The sequence below is a fragment of the Orcinus orca genome, chromosome 9 (genome assembly GCF_937001465.1).
Source record: "Orcinus orca chromosome 9, mOrcOrc1.1, whole genome shotgun sequence".
NCBI classification, from domain to species: domain Eukaryota; kingdom Metazoa; phylum Chordata; class Mammalia; order Artiodactyla; family Delphinidae; genus Orcinus; species Orcinus orca.
Genome location: NC_064567.1, coordinates 35,268,538 through 35,295,386, shown reverse-complemented (window position 1 = coordinate 35,295,386; position 26,849 = coordinate 35,268,538). Strand labels below are relative to the sequence as shown.

General features: G+C 36.1%; 1 long non-coding RNA gene across 1 annotated transcript in view; it reads left to right on the top strand.

The window, feature by feature from the left end:
- LOC117201339 (uncharacterized) overlaps nucleotides 1-24,529 on the top strand; it is a 76,676-nt gene extending 52,147 nt beyond the window's left edge. Inside the window, exons 5-6 of the long non-coding RNA XR_004483344.2 lie at nucleotides 20,100-20,253; nucleotides 21,708-24,529. This is a non-coding gene — a long non-coding RNA (uncharacterized LOC117201339). The remainder of the gene's footprint in view (nucleotides 1-20,099; nucleotides 20,254-21,707) is intronic.
- Nucleotides 24,530-26,849: the final 2,320 nt, after the last annotated feature.

Genomic DNA, 26,849 nt, shown 5'->3' with positions numbered 1-26,849 from the left:
ACGTTACCTTTAACATAAAAGGCTCTTTCAATAAGGATCCCTGTAAACAGGAAGTAGATGTCATGCTCAAAATAAGATAATTCCAGGAGGGCTTATTTACAAGGGTCTATTTATAACGTGTAAATGCAAAAAAGCCACAAGGGTTAGTGCAGTAAACTGGGGCCAATCGCATCAGAGCTGTTACATTCCTCAAGGGAAGAGGAAAGGGGACAATCATCAAAACTTGAAAGCACAGAGTGCCATAAACTATATACCGGCCTGAAGGGGATCAGTGATCTTTGGTCAAGGGACACAGCCAGCTGAAGATGACCTTGCCAGGAGTGATCCATGGACAAAAATACACTGAATTCACTCTTCTTTCCTACACTATCCTGCCTGGGCTACCCATTGGCCAGAGGCTATGGGTTCTATTACAGTTCATTCAGGTCAGTCTCCCAGAGCAGAGAGCAGGGTGGAAAAGGGTGAAAAAAGTGGTGAGTGGGTTTGGAAGAGCAAACAAAAGATATTGGAGATTAAGATTTTGTATTTACTTATCTTTATCTGCTTATGCGTTATATTTAAGCATATGTATGTGTTGCTCTTTCTTCATACATATTCCATCTCAATGCCAACTGAGTTTCTATTACCTGATCTTTTATTATCCTAGCAAAAAATGTTCAAATATCTAAGATCTTTAAGCTCTGATCCAGCCACATAAGAAATATTGAGCTTATCCATGGATGACTAAGAAAGAAATGATCTTTTTGAGATTAATTATAATGTTGCATTTATTTCCCTTGTTAGCATGTCTTTGTCTGCAACCTAAACTCAAGAAAATTTTGTCAAAAGAGAACCTGGAACAGTGATTCTTAACAAGAGATACATAGTAAAAATCACTGAGTGAGATGTTCAGACTCCACAGGCTCAGGTGCACTATCAGGTCTACTGAATGTGAGCTTCCAGGTTGATGATGCCCCGCAAGTGATTCTGGTATACAGACTGGTTACAAGGCATGATCCCCATAGGGTCCAGGACTTAGGTTCTAGTTAGAAAGAGATGTAGCTATCATACCTCAAGTACCACATGCTTTTTTTTATACAGAGGCTATAAAATACTTTTACCAAAAAAATGACATAAAAATTTAGTTGAGTTTCAGAGTATCAGAACTTTAAGGCATTTAGCAATCATCTAGTCTAGTCCCTTCATTTTCACATAAGGAAACTGAAATCCAGAGCAATGAAGGACCCCATCATTTGATAACAGAGCTGGGACTTGAACTCAGCTCTCTCTTGCTTTCAGTCCTGTATTCTCCACATTATACCATCCATACACCAATTCATAATTAACAAGTTAATCATTCTTTGAAAAATAGTCATTAAAATTTGTTTTGTTCTAGATCTAGTTTATTTTTTTAATCAATTAACTTTTGTGAACTTTCTTTTTTCCATTTGTTGAAATATCTCCAGAGGTGTCCAGATAGTTTTTATTTGTGGCAGAGTCTCTCAACCTTTTTTAACCTATGCTCCTTTGGTAAATATAATATCTTACACTGTTTTCTCTTGCTCCCTCAGAGACTTTGCTATACTCCTTTTTGGTAATTACTGGTCTCAGTTATAAAAATGAATTATATGATCTCTTTAGAACTAATATTGATATTTATTATTTTAAAGGACTGTTAAAGGGTCCTACTTCAAACATAGCTTGAGACGCAGATTTGTTCATCAGATCCCAGTCACTGGAAAAAAAAATCCTTTGAAAATGTACACATCTACCAATAAAGCATACCCAGATAAGTCAGCAGAAAATGAAAACTTTGCCGTATGCAGGTAAATGTTTAAAGGGATGTGTCATTTATTCCGTGGAGAGGTGAATAATTCAGTATAGGTAATTGATCATGTTACAACAGAAGGGTTTGCCACCAAAGGCAGCATCTAGATTCTTTAGCTTAATTTATAAAAGAAAAACTAGTAACATACTCAAGCACCAAGTGCTTATTTTATATGTATTGTATAATATGCTTTAATCTCCTTTGATCAAAATAAAGGCATGTAAGCATAGAGTAGTTATAGAAATCTAGAGTTTTAAGGACAGTTAGCAAGCAAGCTTCAGGGCTACCCCCTTCATTTTACATATAAGAAAATTGAAATCTAAGTGGTCAACTGGATCCTTACCTTGGGTTGTGGGTGATTTCAGCATTAACCTTAGAAGGAAATCATATTGTAAACTTCTGAAAGACAGATACCATCTGATAATATCTTAGTAAATTGCTGATTGACCCATAAAAAGCATGCTCATAGTGTATGTGTTTTGATATTAAAAAGTACAGCTAGGCACACTGCACTAGGAGTAAGTAGGCCTGAATTCTGGAGTCACGTTTATCACTAGGAAATTGTATAACATTGGAAATTATTTACCTGCTTTGTATAAATACCCAGATATTTATTTAAGATCTCCTCAAAACTTGGGAATCTGCAAACCCTTGAGCCTTTTATTTTGCAAGTTGCCATTTGTATGTGAAACAAACATACACTGACTTCCTTCTCTGTGCCACATACTGTGCTAGAACCTAAGGCTACAAAGTTAAATATAAAATATGCAATCTTTTCTCAATAGCCTAGCATCTGGTGGAGAGATAGGCAACAATAGGTCCCCTTCATCATAATATAGCTCACTTTCTTGCCCTAACATCCTTAGTCATTGATTGGAAAATTTGGGGAACTTGACTTACAATATTCTTTTCTTTATTGTGTTAGAAGTATATTGTGTTAGAATTGGACTCTTGTCTCGTAGACAGGTTTTTAAATTCTTTCATCTGCAGCCAGGACTGATCTATCCCTTTTTTAAAAGAAGTTCAGACTCCACATCCTACAAAATACTGATTCTTGTGGCTGCTATTTACTTTGTTAATTTTATTGACTATTTTTTCAGAGACTCTAGTGTTAGAATGTTAACCAAACCTGCTCTGCTCAATTTTCGCCCCACATTTTTCCTGTAGGTGAGGGAATCAGCTAAGAAATACTTAGGAGTCCACCTGAGAGCGCAATATCCCTTGGTATGATATAGATAGCCCTAGCCTAGAATTGCTGCTTTACACAATTAAGAAAAGCAAATTCAAGGGTTTTTCCCCCTAATTATACTAATATGAATTATCAAAAAATTATTTTAAATATTAACCTAATACTTAAAGTTATAAATTCTAGTAGTTAAATTTCAGATAATGTTTATCTAGATTCACTCTGACACATTTGTCGTATTTTTCAGACACAAATGTTTATTTCATTAAACATATTTAATGGTGGAAGTTTATTAAAGTGGTTAAGAGTAAGTTTTGGAGTCAAACAAACCTGGTTCAAATGCCTGCTGTTTTTCTTATAAGCTTTTTGCTTTGGGGCAGGATGTTCAACTACTCTGTGCCTCATTTTTCATTCTGTGAATGGAGCACAATAATGCTTAAGTCATTGGGTTGTTGTAAAGATTAAACTAGAACTTGTGTATAAGCAGTTGTCAACAGTGACAAGTCTATATAAACAGTAAAAATTGTGTATGTCATTATTGTTATTCTTGCTGATGCTAATATTGCAATATTGTTGATCATATTAACATACCTCCATTCTTGAGAGATAATACAACTGTGGGATTTGAGAACACAGTGTATGGAGATGCACTGCATATGTTCAAATCCTGCTTCTATTTATTAGCTGAGTGACTTTAGCTAATTATTTACCTTTCTGTGCTTTTATTTCTGCATCTGTGCAATAAGTAATACTAATAGTTCCTACCTCCAAGAGTTGTTACAAGGATCAAATAGTTAATGAATGGAAAGCTTATGAAGCAATAAAAAATATACAATTATGGTGGTTAAAATTTACAAGGAAAAAGATCACTTGAAATCTCATCAGCTAAATTATGTGACATGATATAAGTGTTAGCTAACGCTATGGTGGTAATCATATTGCAAAATATAAATTTATCAAATCAACATGTACACCTTAAACTTGAACAATGTTATATGTCAATTATATCTCACTAAATTTTTAAAAATCCAATCATCTAGTATAGTCATTGTGTATTTTTCTTACATTTTTATTCATGACAGTTTCATAAGAAAAATTATCCATTTTGTGTACCACTGTATTTCCATATATCCCATATTATGTAAAATGGATGAGTGGGTGTATGCATGGATGGATAGAAAGACAGATGGATAGCTGGATGGATGGGTGGATGAGTGGTAGGCAGAATGAATGACTTCAACATAAGCCATCATCTTCCCGGAATTCAAGTATACCTTTTATTACTATTTCTGTACTTCTGCAATGTAGTAAAAATCAATGTTTATAATGTAAGGTCCTGAAGTAACTCCTAAATTATTAAAAATAATTATTCATATGTGGAATATGTGGCAGTTCTCCATCTGCCAAAATAATTTGTTAAGCAGAGTACTCTATTCTGTGTTCAGGCTGGATACTTCCCATAGTAAACAGAATGTAAATACCAATGCATGCGGTTGGTGATGTTTTATTATGTGCACATCCAGATAAAAGCAGAAGAAAGAATTGCATTAGTTGTTTCAGATTCATTTTCTGCTACATTATTTTAGAGGTATATATTTTCTTTCCACTGTGTCACCATAGGTTCAAACCACTAGAAGACTTTTGCCTTCTTCTCCACTTCATACTAGTCCTTCCTTGTAGTCATTGAATTCAATAAATTGTTTAAGATAGAATGAAACAACATAGGGCATGGAAGGAAATTAAGAGTTTCTGGGATTTTACTATGGGAGCCTACAGAAGTAAGCATGTAGGTAGCTACATTTTTTTCCAATCTACTTACAGGGTAGTATTGTAATATATGTGACTTACATTTTTATGTCTTATGTCATTTGAGTTGGTTAATATAGGCAAAAATTCAGCATTAACTGTGGATTTCTCTCAAAATTTCAAAGACAGGTAAATGCTTTATTCAATGCTTGGCGCAATTTTGGGTGATGATAAATACTTAATGCTTCCACAACAACTTAAAGAATCTCAAACTGAATTTACCATGCAGGGTAGGATGCCTAATAGTGTTTAATATTATAACAAAGCCAGCAACATTGTCAGTGTTTGTGCCAACTATACATTATTTTAGTTAACCAGGCCAGGACCTGTGATATATGTGTACAGGACACTGCCAGATATGTGGGTAGAAAACAAAGGGTCTGAAAAGTCTCTAAAATTATATTTTAAATTTATTCATGTCTACATTTTACTGTGCTGACCATACACAATTTTTATTCCAGGTCCTGAGCCAAAAAATTTAAGAATTATTGATATCTGCAAATAATTGTTTGACAACCAGGAGGAGCTGGTCCTATGAATTAAAAGTAGAATATGTGCCAGTCTCTGCCTTTCATGCACCTAAAGTTCAGCCCAAACTGAATCAGTATCCATTATAAATATCTCTTTGCTATGTAGTGTGAAAAATACACGATGGTGTTTATATCAACACATATACACATTATGCATATCTAATCTGACTATTTAGGTGAACGATAAATAGAACTTGCTTAATTTTTCATAAGGCAGTCCTGGTACAGTGAATAGATATAGTTAGCAACATTCTAAATTTTCCCATGGCAAAACATCTTTGACCAATAGAGCAGTCAACTTTCACTAAATTATTTTAGGTTTTTGTTAAGAACATTAAAAAAATCTAGGCATAATTTAATGTATTGCTTAACTCAGTAGTTTAATATATATATTTTAAATTATGTAACTAAAAGTTGTCAAACATATAAGGAAGTGAGAAATATATTTTCTTTTAAGTGGAATCAGCTTGATAGTTTAAATGATTTGCTCACTGATGAACAGTGTTTGGCAAATTGTTTGGTATGACCCACTTGGGAGGTTGTGTTTGTTCATTGTAAGGTTGACATTATTTTGTCTTAGAGTTGAAAAGATGCTTGGAAATCATTTTATCCAAAGTCCACCCTTTAAAGACTCCCTTTTAAGATTATTTAATAGGAATGCTTCTATCTTTACCTTGTATAAATCCAGTGATAACAAACTCACTGCTTCATGAGGCATCACATTCTACTTTAAAAAATTAATAAGAGTTCTATTATTTTGTGCTACAGTTTAATTTATATTAGTTTTTGTGTTTTATTTTTATTTTTGTCTCAGATGCAGGATTTGATATCTTCATAAGAACTTACTGCCTTAACCAAAGTCTTCATAAAAATTTGTGTCAACTGAAGCAAAACTTTTAAAAATACTACATTTATTCTAAAACTTCACAAATCATTAGTGTGCAGCCCACTGAATTTTTCCTAAAGTGATCTTAGCCATTTAACCAACTAGTTTGAAAAATAGATTACCAACTCCAGCAAGAAATCCATCTCATACTTACTCCCAATAGCTGCCTCTAAAGGTAACCACTATCTTGACTTCCAATCACCACTGATGAGTTTTTCTTGTTTTTAAGCTTTTCTGGAACCAAACTCTTTGGCCTACTGCCTTTTGCTTACTATTATATGTTTGAGATTCATCCATTCTCTCTGTTGTATACTCTTCTATTTTATGAATAGATCATAACTTATTATTCATTCTACCGTTGAAAGACATGGGTTTGTTAATAGATGAACCACTAAAGACAGTTATCCTGTAAACATTCTTGTATATGTCATCTGGTGCACAGGTGTATGCACCCCTGTTAGGTATATACCCAGGAGTGCATTTGCTGGATCTTAAGGTATGTGTACATTTACCTTTAATAACGTTTATCAAAGCGGTGGGACAAGTATACACTCCCAACAGCAATGTATGAGGGTTTGAGTTACTTGAAGTCCTTGCAAGCCCTTGGTATTGTCAACAGTTTTCTTTGTCACCCTGGTAGTTATAAAATGGTATCTTACTGTTGTTCCCTGATGTCTAATGAAGTAAAGCATCTTTTCATTTTTTGAACATTTGGATGTCTTCTTTTGTGAAGTGACTGTTCAAGTCAGATAAATAGATCAATCGATCGATAGATATTGTTTTTTTGTCATAAATACATGTGTGTATTATTTCTCCTGTTATGTGACCTATCTTTTCACTCTTAATGGTGTCTTTTTTTGTTGTTGTTGTTTTTTGTTTTTGTTTTTTTGCGGTACGTGGGCCTTTCACTGTTGTGGCCTCTCCCACTGCGGAGCACAGGCTCCGGACGCGCAGGCTCAGCGGCCATGGCTCACGGGCCCAGCCGCTCCGCGGCATGTGGGATCTTCCCGGACCGGGGCACGAACCCACGTCCCCTGCATCGGCAGGCGGACTCTCAACCACTGCACCACCAGGGAAGCCCTAGTGGTGTCTTTTGATACATGGAATTTATTTTAAGTAGAATTCATTTGCTAGTCCTTGAGGTGAATTCTTTATGATTTACCTTTCACATTTAAATCTACAGTCCATCTGGAATTGATTTATGGATACAATATGAGGTAGGAGAATCAAGATTTATTTTTGTTGCATAAAAATATCCAGTGTGTGCAGCATAACTTATTGAAAAGATTGTTCTTTCTCCCTACACCATGGTGTCACTTTTGTAATAAAATTAGTGACCATATGTGTGAGAGTCTGTTTCTGTACTCTCTAATCTAGAAAATTGTTCTAGGGACTTCCCTGGTGGTCCAGTGGTAAGGAATCCACCTTACAATGCAGGGGACGTGGGTTCCATCCCTGGTCAGAGAACTAAGATCCCATATGCCGTGGGACAACTAAGCCCGTGCACCACAACTACTGAGCTCGCGTGCCTCAACTAGAGCCCGTGTGTCACAAGCTACAGAGCTCACTGCCTCTGGACCCGCACGCTACAGCTACAGAGCCCATGTGCCCTGGAGCCTGTGCACCACAACTAGAAAGAGAAAACCCACACGCCACAACTAGAGAGAAGCCCACACGCCGCAGAGAAGAGCCCCTATACCTCAACGAAGATCCTGAGTGCCGCAGCTAAGACCTGATGCAGCCAAAAATAAATAATAAATAAATCTTTAAAAAAAAGAAAACTGTTCTCTCTTACTATTTTTGTGCTGATATCACATTTTAATTATTGTAGCTTCATAATGTCTTCATATTCTCTAAAGTGAATCCAAACTTGTTCTTTTTCAAAATTTTCTTGACGCTTTGTAACTCCATTTAAACCTTAAAATCAGTTTGTTAATTTCTACAAAAAATTCTGTCTGCTAGGATTTTATTTGGAATGCATTGAGCCTATAGGTTACTTGAAGAGAATTTGAAGAGAAATGACACTTTTACAATACTGAGTTTTCCAAACTGTAAACATTGTATGGCCTATGTTTTTAGCTCTTTTAAAATTTCTCTTAATAATACTTGATAGTTTTCAGTGAGGAGTCCTTTCACATATATCATTAGATTCATTTCTTGGTATTTAATTTGCTGTGCTAGTGTATATAATGTCATTCTAAGTATTTAATTTTCTATTTTTCCATTTCTATTTTCTATTTTCCCTTTTGTTGGTATATAGAAATGCAATTGACTTTGGTAAGCTGATCTTGTAGCTAGTGACCTCACTAAATTCATTTATTAATTGTAGTAGTTTATTTAGTTTATTTTGTGTTCTATGTGTACAATGTCACATCATCTGTGAAGACTGGAAGTTTATTTCTTAGTTTCTTATATTTTTATCTGTTGCTTTACTTTCTTGATTTATTGCACTAGGAAAAAAGAAAACTCTAGTACAATGTTCAATAGTAGTGGCTGTAACTAGCATCCTTGTGTAAGTCTCATCTATATGGTAAAGATTACAATATTTCACCATCAAGTATGAAATTTAACCTTGGTTAAAGTAGATATCCACATGCAGCAGAATTAAGTTGGACCCCGCCTCCCAGTAAACAAAAATTAATTCAAAAAGACTTACATTTTAAGAGCTTAGACTAGAAAACTTTTACACAAAAGCATAGGCATAAATATTTATGAGCTTGGATTAGACAATAGTTTCTTAGACATGATACCAAAAGCACAAATGATAAAAGAAAAAAATAAACTGGACTTCATCAAAATTAAAGACTTTTGTGTCCAAAAGACACTATCAAGAAAATGCAAAGACTACCTACAGAATGAGAGAAAAATATTTGCAAATAATATATGATAAAGATCTCATATGTAAAATATATAAAGAGCCCTTACAATTCAACAATAAAAAGACAAATAACCGCATTCAAAAATGGGCAAAGGATTTGAATAGGCATTTATCCAAAGAAGATTTATGAATGGTCAATAAGCACATGAAAATATGCTTAACCTCCTTAGTAATTAAGGAAATATGGATCAAAACCACGATGTGATTCCACTCCATACCCACAAGCATGGCTATAATCAGAAAGTAGACAATAACAAGTGTGGTTGAGGATTTGGAGAAATACGAAGTCTCATGCATTTCTTGTGGGAATGTAAAATGCTATAGCCATTTTGGAAAACAGCTTGGCAGTTTCTCACATGGTTAAATATGAGTTGCCATATGAATCAGCAATTTCACTCCTAGGTATATGCCCAAGAGAAATGAAAACATCTATGTACACAAAAACTCATAAATGATAGCCCAAAAGTGAAAAAAAACCCAAATATTCATCAGCAGATGAATGGATAAACAAACTGCAGTGTATCAATGAAGTGTGGTATATACAATGAAACTGTGGTATATACAATGAAATGCCATTTAGCAATAGAAAATAATGAAGTTCATGTTACAACATGGATGAACCTTGAAAACATTATGCTAAGTTAAAGAAGGCAGACAGAAAAGGCCACATATTGTGTAATTCCATTTACACGAAATGTCCAGAATAGGCAAATCCGTTGAGAGAAAGTAGACTAGTGGTTGTCAGAGGCTGAGGGTAAGGGGAACGGGAAGTAACCGTTCATGGGCACTGGGTTTCTTTTTGCAGTGATGAAAATATTATATAATATTGATGTTGCACATATCTGTGAAAATACTAAAAACTCGCTAACCTGTATACTTTAAAGAGTGAATTTGAAGATATGTGAATTATGTCTCAATTTTTAAAGCTACAATTCTCTGGTGAAATTCTCCATCTTGCCCTATTTTCTCACACTATGTTCACAGCGATTTTAAAATCCATGTCTGATAACCATTTTTCTTTCTTTCTCATTGGTCTTGGCAGGATAATTAGTCTGCCACAAGATATATGGCATCGTAACAGAAAGGGAAATTAATTTTTCTGTCTTTTAAATATACCAATTCTCCCTCAATGTGTATTAGTGTAATTGATTTTATGAACCTAAATGTAAGATAATATTATTCTTGTCAGCTTCTTTCATCTGCTATAGCATCCAGCTTTCGTATTAGTTATAGCATTCAGCTTTGTTACAACAAGCATTCCTAGGTAGGATATAATTTTCTAACATCTATATTCTCTATAGATTTATAGGTGCAATATTTCCAAACTTCCTCACCCATACAAGTACAAACTTCCAGTAAACTAGTAATGATGATCTATGAGATCGTTCTGATAAAAAGAAAAAACTTAAAAGCTATTTCCATGTTTTTTAGATGGTCTCCAGCAAGAAAGTCTTTGAAAAAAATTAAATAGAACATATTTCTAGAGCAATAAAGAACTTTAGCTAAAACCCTTCTTTTTTAGAGATGTAGATATTAAAGGGCAGGTACACGGCATATCTTGACCCCATCACAGCTAGTTAGTAAAAGGATGGCATTAGTCCCAGAGCTAGTACTTTTTATCTGCTCACTGCTTTACAATAAATTCAATTCAGCTGAAATCCACTGGGGAGAGAGCAGCATATTATGAAGAGTATTAGAGTCTGGAAAGTTCTGTTCAAACTATGGTTCATATATTACCAGTCATGTGAACTTGGGCAAGTATTTAACTTTTCTAAAGATTCTCATTTTCTTTACATATGTAAAACAAAGATGATAACTATACTGTTATGAATGTTAAATGAGGTGTTTTGTTTAAAGGTCAAGCGCAGTGCCTAGCACATAGCAGGTGTTCAGTTAGCAATAATGTACAGGAAATTAAAAATAAGGTAATTTTGGGCTTCCCTGGTGGCGCAGTGGTTGAGAGTCCACCTGCCGATGCAGGGGACGTGGGTTCGTGCCCCGGTCCGGGAAGATCCCACATGCCGCGGAGCGGCTGGGCCTGTGAGCCATGGCTGCTGAGCCTGTGCATCCGGAGCCTGTGCTCCACACCGGGAGAGGCCACACAGTGAGAGGCCCGCGCAAAAAATAAATAAATAAAAATAAAAATAAGGTAGTCCATTGCCTTAAACTCGTGTAAAAATATTACAATTTTTAAAGCACAATATTCATTACATATTATCACTTTTATAACATTTTATTCTGTTTCTGTCTGTGTAGCTTTCGTTTAAAGACAGTAACTTGTAGTGCTTAGTTTGCACTTGAACAACCATAGAAGGAAGAGTCCTAATTATTGTATCTTGTTTCATTGAAGATGTTAAGTCCCAATCTTCCTATCTCCACTCCCAAATCCCATCAGCCCATCTGAAAAACACCCACCTATACTCTCAAACCACACCAAAATAGCCTAACGGAACACAAGAACTTCCTACAGGCCTAAAGTTTAAAGAGGTGGGGATAGGAAGGCTCTGATACTACCCTTTTTACGCTTTGGAATTTAAACTTATTTCAATTTGATAATTCCCTCAGAAAGGATAAATATAAATTCTTTCTCATCCCCAGCTCCCACAGAAAGAGAATGTGATTCCTCATCATGTTCTCTCATTAAAACAAAATTTCACTATCATAAAACAATTAGTTGATCTCCAAGGTCCTTTTTAATTTTCTGATTCTGACTCTCTGCCCCATGAAATTTATTGCAATGTGCTTAAACGTGTATATTGAATTTTGCCAATTTGTTGATTGTGTGTGTACATGTATGTGCTGGGACAGGCACTATTGATTGACCCCCAGGACTTCCATTTTATAAGATTCACTTCAGTAAATATTTATTGATACTCTAACCTCGTGAAAGGATGAATAAGAACATACCCTTGCCTTCAAGGGCACCACAATTTATCACAGAAAATGTAACTTAAATAACTTCTCCATTGTGAATTAGACAAATATTTTTGTATGCAATCATTAGAGTTCATGCTTTTACTTCCTTAAAAGTTTATCAGCCTGTGCCTTTCTTTTAATTTTTAAAATGTTAGTGCATAGCTTTCCACACGTTATTTAGGTAAGTTGCCTACATCAAATATGCATCAGGTTGAAGCACACTGGATTGCTGTGGTGAATGGTGTTTTATTCTTATTAGGAGATCTGCAGATCCAAGAAACAGACTATGAAGATAGTATAGTTGTCACTAGGTTCAGATCAGACAACATTATGAGCTCTTTTCCATTACTTGCATAGTATTATAGGATTGGCTCAAAATTTCAGTTCATCTCCATCATTTTCACATATGATGAAGTGAGAGCTAGCTCTTGAAGGGCTGGAAAAGCATTTGTATGATATCATGTCTCCCACAGCTCCAAGTACACAGCCTTACTAGAAGATGTTTGTGTACTAGAACATGTTTAAACTGGAAGGGATTCTAGAGAGCATTTTGATCCTCTGCTTCATTTTATTGTGGAAAGAAGCAGGTCTGTAGGAGAGAAGGGAATTTCCCCCCTCCTTTTATGAGTGCACTAGCAGCATAGGCAAAGCCAGCACTTCGTCAGCTGGCTCACAATTCAATGGTCTTTCCCTCAAACTCATTAAGCAGATCTTGTTTAATAATTAAGAGGACTGCTTGAAATGTGTCCCTGTGCCTTTCCTGAAGGAGTCCTCCAGATCAGTAGCAGCTGAACCCTTCTTTTCTAGATATTTTTATTGTATCCATACTTGAGACAGGGATGGTCTATAAAATGGAACTCTGAGAATCAATCAAGTCCCCTTAATGGAAGTGGTATCTCTCCTCTTAATCGAAGTAAACCACACTGGGATAATTATCAAATTCCAGTGCAGTGAGAAAGTACAAAGATGATTCCTCAATTGATAAAGGATTCCTACAACACTGATATGTCATCATTTTTCTGCTTATCCTCACTTGGAGGCGATTTCTCCACTGCCTATCTGGAGTCTAAAGGAGAGTGCTTTTTATCTTTCTGAAGAAATCCTTTTAAAAGAACAATAAGCATGTGTTAATGTAATATGAAGCTATTTACCATACTCATTTATATAAGAAGCCCTGTGGGATAAATTTGCATCATGTAGTATATAGACTTCGCAAAAGATAAGAGAAACTTTAAAGAGTAGAGTAGAAAACAGAGTTATGAATACATGGACAAGCAGACTAACATTAGATCATTTTCAAGTATAGTTTTAAATAAAATATAAAGATGTGAGGGAAATGATCCATTAAAAAGTGATGTTAGGGAATTAGAATCGTTAGAGAAGATGTGATAAATACATACTGTCACTACTTCCGCCTGATTGTAAAAGTTTTAAATTTAGGTCTGGCCATTTCCTTTCCCCAGGAGACTAATCAAAACTTAAATTGGAGGTGGGAAGGTTTACAAGGTTTCTGATCCAGAACTTTCCCAGACATGAAGGGTAAAAAAAAAGTCCTAGCTTACTTGGAAGGCAATATTTTTTTCCATCCTTAAACACCAGAAATTATAATTACTGCAGCAAAGAATAAGGATTAACCATCTTATATAATTATAGGTTAAGTCTTCTGAGCATAGGTGAAGTGAAAATAGAATATGAATAAAGTTCATTTGCCCAGTCTAAATTTCAGAAGTGGCATAGCAATCTCGGTTTCCAGGATTCAAGTTACTACAATCAGCATACATGGTCTGTGGCCTAACACTGCAAATACCAAAAAGGAAATAAAAATCTAGAGTCATTTTAGGCTCCTCTATGTGTCCAGGTGTCACTCATTCACCCTCTACTGAAAGTTGAGGAGTTTGGAGGCCAGGCAGGTGAATTTACTTTCTACACCATCCCTATAAGCTTTTGTCTAAATTATCTAGCGACACAAAAGATCAGCTTGAAACTTATTGCTCACCTCTTATCTGTTCAATGGTTTGATGGAACAGCAAGGAATATCGTTAAAGACAATGAGGCATCAACTCCTTTAATTATTCTCTCTTAAGAATCTGCCATTTCAGACCATCTATTTCAGATTTGGAATCGTGACATTTAACCTCTTCTTGATTAAAGGTTTCTATCTCCTTCTCAAAGAATGCTTACTTATATGTGGTTTCTCACAAATGGCTTAACCTTTCTGCATCTCAGTTTCATCCATTATAAAATAGAGATAATTACAGTGGGTTCTATCTGCCCAGCATGTGGCAGTCATGATCCATGCCTGGACTCCCTGTAAGGTCTTCATATGGAGTTCAAAATATGTCCTAAGAGCAAAGAAAGAACTGAAAACAGATTTGGGACTAAAAACAAGGCAGGGCTCAAGGCAGAGGAGAGTTGAATGTTGATGTTCTAGAGTCCTTTGGTATCTTTCTGTCTTTTATACACTTAATTCATTTACCTAAAAAAAATATAAAATATCATCCACAACTTTACAGCTGGTATAGATTAAAATTTTCATCAAGCTTCCAAGTAATATAGCACTTTTCCTTTTTAACAGTAATAAAAACACAAAGTTGAGAATGGATGTGATTTTAGTTTTCAAAGTTATTTTTCTAAAGGAGATAAAAGTTGTGGTATACTGATATTTTAATGAAGAAGTGAATTATTATCCCATGATTTCTCCGTTAAGAATGAAAACAGCCTCCACATGCAGAAGGGTTTGTATTACTTTGTCAGTAATTTTAAATTTGAATGGCATTTATACTTCCATTTATTAATTATAGACTTTTTGTATTGTCACTGAAAAGTGCTTTTAGGCGATCTGCTCCATCAGTCATTAGTGATTAATGGTTTTAGTCTATATTGGTAAGTATTTGGGAAGTGTTTCTCACACGATATAGATAATACCTATCAATAAATTCCAATAACTATGAACATGTCTTTGAAGCAATTTGTTCTTTCCCTGTATTAGAAGAACTATGTACAGCTGTTACTAGTAACATACTATCAAAATGTGATCCATAATCAGATAGTAATCCAATGCCATTGATAAACACTGAGAACTTCAGGAATTTTGACAACAGTATTCACTATTAGCAAAATGTTGGCATCATTAAAGTGTCCCTTTTATGACTTTCTTTAGTTGACTAGAAAGGCTTACCAATTAATTAAAAAATGCATGTACTTAAACCAAAATATTTTCACAAGGTAATATCTCCTTGCTTTAGGTAAAATAGCAAGTCCAAGGCAAACAGGAGACATTGATTCTATGTCAATAGATTATGATTTTATCCCTCTTTCAATAAGTGGTCAAATGGAATGTTCTTATTCATTTTATGTGAAGAATGTTGAAGTGGAAAGAAGTTGTTCACTAAATTATTATTGATTTACCTATTATTTTTAATAGCCTTAGAAAATCAGATCCTAATAGAATTTTGACAGGAAGAAACTATTTGCCATTAAATAAATCCTAGCATATGAGGTAAATTTATTCTTTAGTTTGATTGATGAGACAAAATTCTAATATCTTTAAATTTCCTTCTAAATATAGTAGTCCTTTGTGATATTAGACATGTAAAGTTTGTATGGTTATGTGTTTTATAATATATTTTCTAAGAAAAATGGATAAAACTTTCTATATAAGTCTCAGCTCTTTGAAGAAATAGTACTATTTTCACATTGACAATCAGTCTTATATCATTCCCTGAACACTTGAAGAGCCTGCAGGTTTACAACGTTAATTCAAATTTTAAAATCAAAATTTGGCAAGTGAATATAGTTCAGTGTAATTGAAACTTGCCCAAATTTATATTTATTTGATAACAATTCTGTGACATTCTAGATTTGATTTTTTTTTTGTTTTTTATTCCTCAAACAGCCTATAGCATGTTTACTTCGTCCTCCAAAGTGTTAGATTTCCAGCAGACAACTAAGGGTTAAGTATTTAATTGATATTTTGAATTGGTCAAGAACCACACTCACTTGGACTCCCGAGCCTCTTGGTCCTATTTTGAGAGTGGCCTGCCCCATATAAGCCATAATACAGTTTGTAAATTGTCCAACTTAGCTGTTCAGCTGCCGTAGCCCAAAGTTTAAAAATATGTAAGTGGGTCAGTTCTAAAATTAATGCAGCCTAACTTTGCCTGAAAACACTAAGAATATTACCCATCACAAGAGCTGAAGTATCGCCCCCAAGCAGACAGAAACAATCCCTGGAGAATGACTGCCCAGGATGATGGCTCTGTGACATGCTCACTCTACTCTCCTGTCTGCAGCCCTTGATTACAACCTAGGGTGCTCTGATCCTGCTTTTCAGACAAGGACGATATTGGTTTTAGCTGACATGCAAATGAAAATAGGCTGATCAAATGAAGCACAGTTAAATGATAACAATCACAACTAACATTTATTGAGCATTCGTAATTTACCAGACACACTCCTTTAATCTTCTAACAATTAAAAAAGAGAGGCATTATATATGCCTATTTTACAGATTTAAAAACTGGGTTTGTATAAGAGGTATAGCTGGAACTTGAAGAAAAGCCTCAAAAGTCTGTGTCCTTAATCACCACATTATACTGCATTTTGCATGTATTACTTTCCTTTGTGTCTATTCATTATTTATTAAGCACTTAAAATGTGTCAGCTAGGGATTAGGGAAATAATGATAAGGTTCCTGTCTTCAGATAACTAATATAGTAATGGAGACTGCTATGGACTGAATGTGTTCCCCCCACCCCCTGCCAAATTCCTATGCTGAAGCCCTATTCTTCAGTGTGATTGTATTGGAGATAGGGTCTTTAAGGAGGTAATTAAGGTTAAATGAGATCATAAGGGTGGGGCCCTCATCCAATACGACTGGTGTCCTTATTAGAAAAGAAAGAGACACCAGGAGGGTCCATGCATGGAGAAAAGGTCATCTGAGAATACAGTGAGAAGGAACCAAGGAGAGAGGTCTCACCAGAAACCAATTCTGCTAACACCTTGATTTTGGATTTCCAGGCTCCAGAACTGTGCAAAAGTAAATTTCTGTTGTTGAAGGCACCCAGTCTGTGGTATTCTTTAGGGCAGCTTTGAAGACTAGTGCAAAGACAGATACATGTATCATTTTCTATAAAAGAATATGAAAAGAATAGATGTATAAATCAAATATCTGGAAAGAATAAATTTAATTTTTTTCTAATAAAAATATGAAGATGGGTTACAAAATTTAATCCCTAGAGAGCATGCAGTTTTTTACTTTTGTCTATAGCTGATATGGTCTTCTTCAAGAGGCCCCCCCCCCTGGTTTATTGAGAGAAGCATTAACTAATTGTCTAATCCAGTCTAAAACTTAATCCAACAATTGAAGTAATACAGTGGGGTACTATTCAGGAATTCCAAGAAACTGTTATCAGTCTCTCAGACTTATTACTCTTTGTTCTGCCTCTCAGGTTCATCTCCAACAGGGCATCTGGGTGTGGCGTAAGGGTGGCAGGGGTGGGAAATTCTTTTGGTGAAGTAGTCTGGCTCTTCCAGCCTCCTGGTGGTGTTCCTTGAGTGCCCAGTTTATGGATGCTCTATGGGCCTCCAGTGCTAAAATGTGAGCAAGAAAATTGTGAACCATTCTTTTGGCATCTACAATGTACAGATTGCTCCCTTAGTGGGTTCAGCCTCAGTTTTGCCCATATTGCTGATATAAACAGTAAGCTGAATGTCGCATTCAATACAAGCCTAGGTGGTCCACTCACAGAAGTACACTTCTCTTAGCCATCCAAGGGCCTGTGCTACACAGGAAAGAGTAAAAGTGAATTGGAAAAATAAAATATCAAGTTGTGCCTTTAAAATAATTCTGTTATGGCTGAGTCCCCGACAGGATGGTACAAAGAAAAGTATGAGGGGGCCCTCCACCCAAAGTCCCAAATGGGGATGGGGGCGAGGCCTCACTCTGCTCCCAGTGATATTCATTCATAGAAAGGATAGATCTGTTCATCATATTCTCCCACATCTCTCTTTCCTTGACACATTTCTCCAAGATCTGAAAGGGACAGGCTTCTTTTCCATCCTCTTCCTGTCTAGAATACTTATGTAAATATCTATGGACTAAGTTCCTAAGTCTATGCTAATAATAAATAATGAAATTTGGACAGTCCAGTTCTCAATCACTGAGCTCCAGACTATGGCCTTGCTACAAATTCTATTCTTGAACCTTTATTACTACCTCAAACTGTATCTTTTCATTCCTTTTGGAAGAAACCTTAACCAAATCAAAGCAGAAGGATCTCTTTGGTGGAATATAGTTCAGAAAGGCAAAAGAGTAAGCCACGTAAATAATGTTCAACATATAGATCCTATTATACTCTTGCTGAGTAGCTAGAGGTGAATGATTGGTTTTGACTTAAAAACGCTTCCCAGAAGAGATAACCTTTGTGCCGAATCTAGAAGGAAGAAAGGAATATTTGTTAAAATATTTTTAGGATCGGCTCAGTTTAAAAATGCACAACCATGGGTTTTGTCTAAACTGGGCACATTTTTATATCACCAGAGAATAGGCAGCAACAGCAACAAGAACACTTGACAATTACAGATCAAACTCAATAAATCTGAAAAAAAAAAAAACCTCTTCCATTAGTTGACAGGCACTATAAGGCACCTATTACATCTATGAATTGTGCCAGGTGTTACCAAAAATGGAAAAGACACACTCCCTATTATCAGGCAACATACAAGCATACTATTGAAAATGCTTAGCTTGCAGTGCAGCACACACATTTTAGAAGGGAAGAAGAGTTGTAATCACTGAGTAGGGTTAAAAAATAATTTTCCAAATGATGAAAGTCAAGTATTTCACAGTAAAATCAGGACTAATCCTTTTATCAGAGTCCCATCTATCCAGTTGTTCAGAGAGTCACAGATGGTACCTCCCTTGCATTCCATGAGAAGAAACATGCTGAAAGATTATGACCAGTATAGGAAAGTTTATTGAAAGATTATAGGTAGAATAGGGTATATTTTGGCACACATGTTTATTATTGAAATTCTATTTACAATAATCACTAAGACTTTTAATCACCTGTCCAATAAGTATTTTTAAGTTTATAAGTTTGCACTCATTATTCTTTAATTTCATAACATTGTAAGAAAAGTTCACAAAATACAATTCTGAAGGTATAATATGTAAATAATCATTTTCCGTTTATTGAGTAAAAATTATCTTAACCTATAATACTATTTTTTATGTAAAATGTATTTTATTGAATACAAAGTAACAGGATATAAATGGAAGTGAGGCAGGTAGAAAAACTAGCTTATAAAGTGTTATGACTGAAAACAAATATTGTCTGATTAACCAACCAATAAAGTATTAAAATTATCATCTATAAGTATTTTTAAATCAATGACATTCTATAACTTTCATCATTACTGCAACTGGTGGGGACAAAATTGGGTTTCAGAAACAAATAATGCTGTACTTGTATTCTGCTTGTATTGACTCCATACTTTTAGGGAGAAATTACCGTCCTCATGAATTATCTCATATACTGTTCAACAGCAAATAAAAGTAGAACCTCCTCTTAAAAAATACTGAATTTAGGGCTTCCCTGGTGGCGCAATGGTTGAGAGTCCGCCTGCCGATGCAGGGGACACGGGTTCATGCCCCGGTCCGGGAAGATCCCGAGGAGCGGCTAGGCCCTTCAGCCATGGCCGCTGAGCCTGCGCATCCGGAGCCTGTGCTCCGCAACGGGAGAGGCCTCAACAGTGAGAGGCCCGCGCACCGCAAAAAAAAAAAAAAAATTATACTGAATTTGTAACCAGCAAAGTCTTGAATATCTTGAAGAAAATGAAGCCCAGAAATTTATATGTAACACAATCAATGGTGGCTTTGAAATTCTACATAAGTGGGGCTTTAGGACAGAAATCTGGTTAAGCCAAGGAGCTTGTGTTGAAGTTCCATTTGCAGAGCAAGTACACTACTTTTATTTGGGTTGTTAATTATAGTGGATAAAAACATCAATATTTTATAAAATTTTATTTGGCTTTTACATAAGTTTAAGAAAACACAAATCTTCACATGAAAAATATTATCATTACAGTTGTCCCTCGATATCTGCAAGGGATTGGTTCCAGGACCACCTCGAAGATACCAAAATCCGACGACACTGGAGTTTCGTATGGCATACTAGAGTCGGCTTTATGTATCAACAGTTTCTGCATCTCATGGATGAAGAGAGTCAACCATATTTTTATGTAAGAGACAGTTTAAAATATTATTGGGAATTAATATTTTCTCCCTCCCTCAAGCCATTCAGTGGTACCTCCACTGTAGACACATAAAATCATGTGTGAAAAACTCCCATATCTTTCTAATACTAACCCTCTCCTAAAGTCAAGAGTTATATATTTACCTTCATTCTCAAAGGCATATTAAACTTATGTCCAAAATTATGTTCATAATTTACTACAGTCTCCCCAAACATTTCTCTCTTTCAGATTTTCTATTTTAGTTAGTTGATGGCACGACCAGCCAGCCAGTCAGCAGACTGGCTTCATTCTTAGTCCTTTTCTTGGCCTCATCTTCTATTATTTATTCCTTCTGTATCTCAAATGGAGGCATCAACGTTCATCCAACAATTCAGGCCGGAAATGTGGAGCAGGCTCATGTCAATATCCCATCTATCTAGCTAGAGAGAAAGTGATAGTAGCAATGTAGGTAGTACTTTCTCCCCACCCAATGCAATCAGTCACCAAAGCTGGTAGATCTTACCATCGGAAAAGTTTCTTAGATTTATTCTCTCACATGATAGAGCGGTTGGTCAAACTGAGCTTTGTGTAAACTTGAATACTTGGAAGATTCACATATTTAAGATTCGAGTTCACACACTTGAATACTTTAATTTCATAGCAGAAGACTATGCAAAAGGCAGAACTGGAATGCTGCCCATGTAGCCAAAATGGAAATAAAAAGGGACAAGAAGGTCCTGGAAGTAGATCACGAGACAAAAACTCCATCCCTAAAATTAGGTATAAGACCTGAAGGTGTCAAGAATAGAAGACAAGTTTAAGACTCTGTGCTACGAGTCTAGGATCTTATACATTTCCTCTGATTAGAGACAAGATTAGTTTAAGGATCAGAGGCAGAACCAAACACCTATACATCCATGCATATACACATACATACACATAAATATAAAACAAAAAAATTCACAGTATATGGCAATATACAAAACTGCAGAAGCCATCAAGTCATTAGTCTTTTTCAGTGCAGCTCTGAAGCTCAAATTCTTAGGTTCTAGCTTAATCTCTGCCATATACTGTATGGTCTTGGAGAAGTAACCTACATACTCTGAGCTTCATCTGTGAAACAGGGATTATAATACCATCTACCCCATAAGACTGTTGAGAGGTTTAAGTGAGATAACGCCAGGGGATAAAATAAACAGAGTTTATTATTACATATTGAAACCTCTTGCAGTATAATCTTTAACTACAACTAACTTCCTTTAGCATAACACTCTACTCCTTTTTTCCTCTCATCACTATATTGATGACACTCTAGTCCTCATTTCAGGTCATAAAGCTCGCCTATGCCTTGCTTATCTTCATTATTTATTTGGATGTCTCCACTTGAATGGCCTTTGATACATTTTACAAATCTGAAACTGAATACATTATCTTCTTTTATTTACTTTATGTGGCAATAGCCTCAGCAAGTAATTGAGAACTTTGGCTGAAAAGACTGCGAAGAAAGACAGCATTCCTCCCCTTAAGGTAAGTTAACCTTAGTCTTCTCAACTAGATTGTAAACTCCTTAAAAATTTAGAACAATTCTCCTTTTTACTGTTGTGAGGCTGGGCACCCCAGGAGAGATGAAATTGATACATTGTGGGAGGGTGATGAGGAGGATGTTTCTCATATTTTTTCAGCTGATAGTGTAGCCAGAGAATGACCTTTGTATCCTTGAACAAGTCCTCCTACCTAGAACCTCCCTTAGGGGACAAGTCACCATGGAGTCCCTGTGGGTAGCATCCTTAGTAAAGCAGGCAAGCAGCCCATTACCTAAGGAAAAGTTACTTGAGAATTTTAAAATGAAAGATGACCTTCCTTTGAGGGGTTTGCACCCAGATAGGTATCATATTCTGGAACCAGTCCTAACTCAGCATTCCTGATTCCTTTTGGAATTCCTCTTTCCTTTTACCCTCATGAGATTATCCAATGCCTTTGGCTGTTTCCTCTGTTTGAAGGATCTTCTCCCCAGATATCTGACGGCTCATTCCCTGGCTTCCTTTAACCTTAACTATAAAACAACTTTCTTCTCTTGGGGCTTCCCTGGTGGCACAGTGGTTGAGAGTCCGCCTGCCGTTGTAGGGGACACGGGTTCGTGCCCCGGTCCGGGAGGATCCCACATGCCGCGGAGCGGCTGGGCCCGTGAGCCATGGCCGCTGAGCCTGCGCGTCCGGAGCCTGTGCTCCGCAATGGGAGAGGCCACAACAGTGAGAGGCCCGCGTACCGCAAAAAAAAAAAAAAAAAAAAAAAATCAACAACAACTTTCTTCTCTAAAATTACAAGCTCCTCTCTGGGAAGCACACATACACACAAACTTCTTGTCCCCTTTCCCTGCTTTCTTTTTCTCTTTAACCCATGTCAATATTTAACACACATTCTCTCTGTGTCTCTGTGTCTCTCTCTGTCTCTCTGTCTCTCTCTCTCTATATATATATAGTTGGCTCATTTATCATTGTTTTTTGTCTGCCTTCCCCATTAGAATTAAAGGTCCATGAAGACAGGGATTTTTGTCTGTTTTATTAACTACCCTAGCCCCAGCACCAAGGACAGTGTCTTCTGCATTATTATATGGGCTCAATAAATATTTGTTGAGTGAATAATTCAATTACTGGACATGTTCTTTGTAATCTCAAATGGATGGCCTCCTTCTCTAGGGATTTTCATGCTCACAAGCCACCACTGGGGAATTTTACCTGGTAACTTTTGTCTTAAACAATTCTTCATTCACTTCGCCACTCCCATGTTCCATTCTCTTGGAATTTTTTTAGATGATTGGGAATTATTCTTAAAAAAATTAGGTGAATGCAGATGGCTAAAATTAAGTACAGTAGTCCAGATACAATTTTCCACGGTGGGAGTCCTCAGTGACTCATCCCAAAGAGTCAAAAATGTGAAAATTTCAGGAAATGTGGCAGTCTTTTGGGAAAAATTTGAGGGCAAGCGAGTGTTAAACATACAGTGTAGAAAGCTGCCTTTGCCTTCTATGTCTGTGTTCAACCCTGGGTCTTCCAATATAATCACCCTGGCTTAAAGCTGATGTATTGTAAAGATAAAAATTAATAGGTTCAATAGCTGTTTACTGAAAGGGCAATTCATTTAGGAATACTTTTTAGCAAAGATATGGGCTTTTTAGCCAAGACATTTTTACTTGACTACAATTTAAGCCAATTTCCTTTTGTTTAGCCCACGAGAGAGTCAATAGCTAGTTCTCGTTATCCATCTTTCTCACAGTAATATTTCAAAGGTTTAATAAAGGACAATACAAAACTTTTGCAAGTATAAACTGCGAGAGGAATAATGATGGCTTTATTCTTTAGTGGTTCCATGTCACCTTGCTATATCTTGCTTGTCATTCACTAATTAAATGTCAGTTCCCAATTGCTACATGGGTAAAAGTGTTATTTGACATAATCTAAAATAGAATCTAATTAAAACTCAGTTGCGCTTGGATGCCTATACTGTTTGTCCTCCCATTCCTCATGTTCCGCCCAGTCTCTCTAGTCTGCTTTACTGTTCTTCCCCTCCCTCTACTACTCACCTGTCAATTCCCACCCCATTTCCCACCACGACATAGAATAAGTGAAGGCCAACTCCTCTCCAGCTGTAATTTACTATTACCATTCCCATATATTTTCAACTGATAGTGTAGCCAGAGAATGACCTTTACCAGTCCCATCCCCATTGTCCTAGTGTTGTATCGTGCTACCTACAGATTTCATGCTGGTTTTGTCTTTTGGCTTCTATTTTATTTTATTGTCAGGAATTGTGTCACTGAAGATCACTTGGCAAAACTAAGAACCGGTGTTAAATAACCTTACTGTGAGTGAAGCATGTGTTTAGGAGGCAGTAAGAGATGAAGGCTGGCAGTAAGTGGCAGCCACAGTCGAAATTTACTGGTTCTTGGATTAACCTCAACCCCACAACAGAAGCAAATGTGTGATTTTGCCAATGGAAGGACAGCAATTTTCAGAATAAGCTTGTTCTTAGAATAGGTAACTTGTGGCACTAACTGGCTCCTATATTTCCTTATTTTACCTCAAACAACATTAAAACCATGAGCAGTATTTTGAGAAAATAGAGTTGTCTCTTGAAGAAGATTCCATAAAACAAAAAACAGAAAGTATATCATAACATACTTGTATGAGTCTCTGCACAATATCACTGTGAGGCAGGAAACTAAGTTACAGAAAATTCAGACGACCTGCCTCAGTTTGCAAAGAAAGTCACATTCAACTCTCAAACCCAGGTCTTTTTTTTTTTTTTTTTTGGAGTAAAACTGCTTTACAATGCTGTGTTAGTTTCTGCTGTACAATGAAGTGAATCAGCTCTATGTATACATATATCCCCTCCCCCTTGGACCTCCCTCCCACACACCCCCCATCCCACCCATCTAGGTCATCACAGAGCTGAGCTTCCTGTGCTACACAGCAGGTTCCCACTAGCTATCTATTTTATACATGGTAGTGTATTTATGTCAAATTTAATCTCCCAATTCATCCCACCCTCCCCTCCCCCCATGTCCACATGTCCATTCTCTACGTCTACGTCTCTATTCCTGCCCTACAAATAGGTTCATCTGTACCATTTTTCTAGATTCCACATATATGCGTTAATATACAATATTTGTTTTTCTCTTTCTGACTTACTTCACTCTGTATGACAGACTGTAGGTCCATCCACATCTCTACAAATGACCCAATTTTGTTCCTTTTTATGTCTGGGTAATATTCCATTGTATATATGTACCACATCTTCTTTATCCATTCATCTATTGTTGGACATTTAGGTTGTATCCATGTCCTGGCTATTGTAAATAGTGCTGCAATGAACATTGTGGTACATGACTCTTTTTGAATTATGGTTTTCTCAGGGTATATGCCCAGTAGTGGGATTGCTGGGTCATATGGTAGTTCTACTTTTAGTTTTTTAAGGAACCTCCATACTGTTCTCCATAGTGGCTGTATCAATTTACATTCCCACCAACAGTGTAAGAGGGTTCCCTTTTCTCCACACCCTCTCCAGCATTTATTGTTTGTAGCTTTTTGATGATGGCCATTCTAACCAGTGTGAGGTGATACATCATTGTAGTTTTGACTTGCATTTCTCTAATAATTAGTGACGTTGAGCATCTTTTCATGTGCCTCTTGGCCATCTGTATGTCTTCTTTGGTGAAACGTCTATTTAGTTCTTTCACCCATTTCTTTAGTTGGGTTGTTTGGTTTTTTTGATACTGAGCTCCATGAGCTGTTTGTGTATTTTGGGATTAATCCCTTGTCCGTTGCTTCATTTGCAAATATTTCCTCCCATTCTGAGGGTTGTCTTTTCGTCTTGTTTATGGTTTCCTTTGCTCTTCAAAATGTTTTAAGTTTCAATAGGTCCCATTTGTTTACTTTTGTTTTTATTTTCATTACTCTAGGAGGTGGGTCAAAAAAGATCTTGCTGTGGTTTATGTCAAAGAGTGTTTTTCTTGTTTTCCTCTAAGAGTTTTATAGTGTCCGGTCTTACATTTAGGTCTCTAATCCATTTTGAGTTTATTTTTGTGTATGGTGTTAGCGAGTGTTCTAATTTCATTCTTCTATATGTAGCTGTTCAGTTTTCCCAGCACCACTTATTGAAGAGACTGTCTTTTCTCCATTGTATGTTCTTGCCTCCTTTGTCATAAATTAGGTGACCACATGTGCATGGGTTTGTCTCTGGGCTTTCTATCCTGTATCATAGATCTATATTTCTATTTTTGTGCCAGTTCCATACTGTCTTGATTAGCGTAGCTTTGTAGTATAGTTTGAAGTTGGGGAGTCTGATTCCTCCAGCTCCATTTTTCTTTCTCAAGATTGCTTTGGCTATTAGGGGTCTTTTGTGTTTCCATACAAATTGTGAAATTTTTTTGTTCTAGCTCTGTGAAGAATGCCATTGGTAGTTTGATAGGGATTGCATTGAATCTGTAGATTGCTTTGGGTAGTATAGTCATTTTCACAATGTTGATTCTTCCAATCCAAGAACATGGTATATCTCTCCATCTATTTGTATCATCTTTAATTTCTTTCATCAATGTCTTATAATTTTCTGCATACAGGTCTTTTGTCTCCCTTGGTAGGTTTATTCCTAGGTATTATATTCTTTTGGTTGCAGTGGTAAATGTGAGTATTTCCTTAATTTCTCTTTCAGATTTTTCATCATTAGTATATAGGAATGCCAGAGATTTCTGTGCATTAATTTTGTATCCTGCTGCTTTACCAAATTCATTGATTAGCTCTAGTAGTTTTCTGGTAGCATCTTTAGGATTCTCTATTTATAGTATCATGTCATCTGCAAACTGGTTTCTGTTTCTTACAACTGATGATGAATTGGCACACTTCCTTACTGGGCACATTAATTATTAGTTTCTGAATGGATACAAAAGTCCAAAGGTTTATTTCCATTTTCTACTCTTTTTTCTTGTGTCAGATAAAAATATGAACATGATAGAGATCTATTTACCTTCTTTCTCTTTCAGTACTGCTGTTAAGGAGTACTTGTTTTCATGCAAAGGCATTGCAAGTATATGAAGAAACAGACCTGGG